The sequence below is a fragment of the Lutra lutra genome, chromosome 13 (genome assembly GCF_902655055.1).
Source record: "Lutra lutra chromosome 13, mLutLut1.2, whole genome shotgun sequence".
Classification (NCBI taxonomy): Eukaryota; Metazoa; Chordata; class Mammalia; order Carnivora; family Mustelidae; genus Lutra; species Lutra lutra.
In genome coordinates, this window is record NC_062290.1 from 50,117,404 (window position 1) to 50,121,978 (window position 4,575).

The 4,575-nt window shown below is 39.6% G+C and overlaps 1 pseudogene; it reads left to right on the plus strand.

The window, feature by feature from the left end:
• The first annotated feature begins 2,644 nt into the window (after window positions 1-2,644).
• LOC125082972 (heterogeneous nuclear ribonucleoprotein A3-like) lies at window positions 2,645-3,738 on the plus strand (annotated as a pseudogene).
• Window positions 3,739-4,575: the final 837 nt, after the last annotated feature.

Genomic DNA, 4,575 nt, shown 5'->3' on the forward strand with positions numbered 1-4,575 from the left:
CATTGAGCCTCTTCCTGATAACTTTATGATAGAAACATTTTATGAAATATTTGATGTGAAAGATTTATTACAGCTATAATTTAAACTTTGGCAAATGACTACGAACAGAAACATGTATTAATAGCAAAAACTAATAAAACAATATTAAGCTGAAAGTTGACACCCAGTATTTGCTCCATCTACAGTTCAAGTGTGAAGAGCATAGCACACTGGAGGCAATTACATTTTCAGAATGAAAGGAGTTATAATTCCTGATCCTCGTGCTCATTCATTTCAAGGCTTGCTCTGTTGCAAAATGTAACCAGAGATTTAATAACTAGTGTTACCCTGGGAGGATGCTTTAGGAATAAATTTAGATTAAAATTATACACACACACACACACACACACACACACACACACACACACACACTCACATCATCTACATAACTTGCAGATTTCTTGCTCCTCTTGCTGAGAAGCAGGCTGATGGAAAACTTACTCACCTTTCTGTGCTCTATAGGCACTTAATGTATTTGCAGCATAGCTTTCAGCCATCCTGTCAAATCGCTCTTCTCCAAACCAACTTTTGTTTTTTCTTACAAGCTGTTTCAAGTTACCTGAGTGTCGGGAATTGGATAAATGTATGTGTAGAAAACCCAGTAATGGGTGAGCAAGACGTGGGGGATTCAGAATCTGATTTCACAGGATGAAAATGAAAAATACTATTTAACTTGAAGATGCGTGGGTGTTCCCTTAGTTCGTTATGAAGAAATGGAACAAAAGATGTATTTTGAGTTTAATGTAAGCTTTTTGAAGGCACTCTTTGCAAAGGTAAATTGATATAAATAGAATTTGATTTAATTCTGGGCCTTGGATTATCATCACCTTCTTCTTTTCTGCCCCTGTTCTTCCGCCTCTCCTCCTCGTCCTCCTCTTCTTCCTCCTTCTCCTCTTTCCTCTTGCCCTCCTTCTTTTCCTTCTTCTCCTCCCCTCTTCCTCTTCTTACTCCTTCTCCTCTTTGCTCTTTTCCTCCTTCTCATCTTTCCCCTCCTTCCCATGCCCTTCTTCGTCCTGCACCTACATGTGTCCTAAGGCTCCCTTACTTACTCTTCCTTTCTTCCCTCTAGTCTCTATAGTTTTTTCCCCGTTAAATCTCCTGCTCATCTAATGTTATCTCACCTCTTTCTGAGGACCTGAACACAGAAATATTCCAATTTCCAGCCCAGAAGGCAAAAGTCTGATAGCCCATACTGTAAGAGAAGTCCTAGCAATGCCATAGATGGTCATTTTATTCCTCTCTCTCCATTTCATCTTACATCTACCCTTACTATCACTGTCAATACTGTCTTGTGTCTCTAAATGTGGATTACTTTTGTTCAGCTCTTCAGAAAGTAAAACCTCCAATATTTAAAGGAGTGGAGGAAGGACAGTAGCCTTAGTGTTTGAGCCATGGAGGAGACAAAGAGTCTAAGAGTGTCTAATTCAGAGGTTCTATTGATAACCCTACTCCAGATACTGGCTTATGTGCTGAGTTTCAGCTTTTCTCATTGCTTATCTCCATTCCCATTCTGTCACTGCCTTTTAACTCATAAACAATGCAAACATATAGGTGTATGTGTGCACACACAAACACACATGCACAGAGACAGGTTTCAACCTGTTTATTGTACTTAAACTATTGCCACCAATCCAACTGCTTTCTCTCTCCGAAAATTCTATTTGTTTCATTTTTCTTTTAGTCATCTGGTCTTTTATTCAGCAAAAATTTACTGTTCACCCACTATGACCTAAGATTTGAGCTGAGAGCTGAGGGTATACATAAGCAAAACCAGAACGAATCTGTCTTCCCCATGGACTTTATAATATGAATGGATAGATGATTATGGAACAAATGTAAAATCACAATGGTTGATGTGTTTTACAAGTTGTAAATGCAGGGGTGCCTGGGTGCCTCAGTTGGTTAAGCGACTGCCTTCAGCTCAGGTCATGATCCTGGAGTCTCAGGATCAAGTCCCGCGTCGGGCTCCCTGCTCGGCAGGAAGTCTGCTTCTCCCTCTCCCACTCCCCCTTCTCATGCTCTCTCTCTCATTCTCTCTCTCTCTCAAATACATAAATAAAATATTAAAAAAAAAAGAATAAAAAAAAAACACAAGTTGTAAACGTAGAGATCTATGGCCTTTTGAGACTATATAACATAAAATTTGACTGGGCAGGCCAGCAAAGTAGTGAGTGAATTGATCTGTAAAGGAAGATGAAAGTTAAGAGTATTTCAAAAAGGAAAAGGCAGATGCCAAAGGTCAATAGTAGTGATCTACTGACTGCAACTCCAGAGAGGGCCTAAGATGTGAGGAGGAGGGATAGGGTTAAACGAGGGGGACACCTACCCTAATAGCTTAATTGAAGCATTTATGTGATGACTGCTGTTGAAAATACAGGTGTTGAAGGAATCCAGACCATCCTCCCATCACTCTTAGGGAAAGGTTTCATAGGAGAGATTGCTGGGATCTGCAGTTGTCCCTTTCATTTCAATGTTATATGTCCTTTAGACCACCACATCCAGGATTCTGTTTTGAACATGGGTTCTTTTCTGTAAAGTCAACTTTGCAAGTTCTAGCTTAGGTGTTGTGGAGTTATTTAAAATTTTATATATAGGTGGTCTCAGAATGGAGATAAAACCATGGCTGGGTGGCCCCCAGGTTGATTCACTGCAGCCAGCACCGCAGCAAGGAGGAGGTCCATGATCCAAAGGAACCAGAGCAGCAAGAAAATGGTTTATTGGTGGTTTGAACTTCGAAACTACAGATGATAGCTTAAGAAAACATTGTGAAAGATAGGGACTTTTACTGATTGTGTGGTGATGAGAGACCCCCAAACAAAATGTTGCAGGGGTTTTGGTTTTGTGACTTACTCTTGTGTGGAAGAGGTGGGTGCAGCAATGTGTGCTCGACCACACAACACAAGGTTGATGGGCATTTGTTTAGTGAAACTAAAGAAAACTGTTTGTAGAGAGGATTCTATAAAGCTTGGTGCCCATTTAACAGAGAAGAGAATTTTTCTTGATGGTATTAAAGAAGATACAGAAGAATATAATTTGAGAGACAATTTTGAAAATTATGGCAAGTTTAAAACCAGAGAAGTTATGGAAGACAGGCAGAGTGGAAAATAGAGAGGATTTGCTTTTGTAACTTTTGATGATCATGATAGTTAATATAATTTTTGTTCAGAAATACCAGCTATTAATGGACTTAATTGTGAAATGAAATAGGCCCTTTTTAAACAAGAAATGCTGTCTGCTGGATCACGAAGAGGTCATGGAGGTGGACCTGACAATCTTATGGGTTGTGTTGATAACTTTGATGCAAGAGAAGGCAATGGTGGGGGAGGTAGTGGCAGCAGAGGTAGTTATGGGGGAGGGGAGGGTGGATATAATGGATTTGGAGGTGATGGTGGCAATGATGGTGATGGTCTTGGTTATAGCAGTGGAGGAGGCTATGGTGGTGGTGGACCAGAGGATGGACACCCAGGAGGCAGATTCGGTGGTGGTGGTGGTGGTAGAGGATATGATGGTTACAGTGAAGGAGGAAATTTAGGAGGTAACAGTGGTGGTGGTGGTAACTATAATGATTTTGGGAATTAAAGTGGACAACAGCAATCAAATTATGGACCCATGAAGGGGGGCAATTTGGGTTGAAGAGGCTCAGGCAGTCCCTATGGCAGTAATTACGGATCTGGAGGTAGAAGTGGTGGAATATGGTAGCAGAAATTTCTTTTAAAACTCAGAAGTAAAGGGCTATAGTACTTAGCAGGAGAGAGAGTGAGAAATTGTCAGGAAAGCAGCAGGTTACTTTGAGACAGTTGTCCCAAATGCATTACAGGAATGGTAGAAATCTGCCACAGAAGGAATGATGATCCATAGTGAGAAAATATACTATAACTTAAATAGGAACCCCTTCTTGGTCATGACTATCATAGCCACAGTGTGCAAAACGTGCAGCTCTTGATGAAAGTGATGTAGCATCAATTAGATGTACATTCCCGAGGTCTTTTATCAATTGTAGCTTTTTCTTCTTCTTTTCATTATGTCAGGTATATTGCCCTGTAAATTGTGGTAGTGGTACCAGAAGTAAAAAAGCAATTTTTAACTTTGCAAAAAAATAAAAATAAAATAAAATTTTATAAATAAGATGTTTGGCATAATAAAAAGTCTTTGGGACTTAAAGAAATGCTTGTCATCTTAAGTAATTGAAACATTGTATGTAGAAGAGTCTGTTGGTTATAGAGCTCAGAAACAGAACCCCTGACGTGAGTAGAGTTTACTTCCCACATAAATAGGAGCAAAACAAAGAAGCAAGAACACCTTGCTGTTGACTCGAAGACTCTTAAAATGGAATTGACTGGTTCAGAATAAATTTCCCATAAATGGAAATATCAGGATAAGCAGTCATTTCATGGGATATATTTTATGCATTTTACATGTGGTCCTGAAGGGGACCTGATAAACTCAAAGATTATCCACTCCTTTGATTCTGTGAATCTAACCTACTTTGGTGCCCTAGTTCAATTCTTGACCACTTAAAAAATCATCACCTTTCTT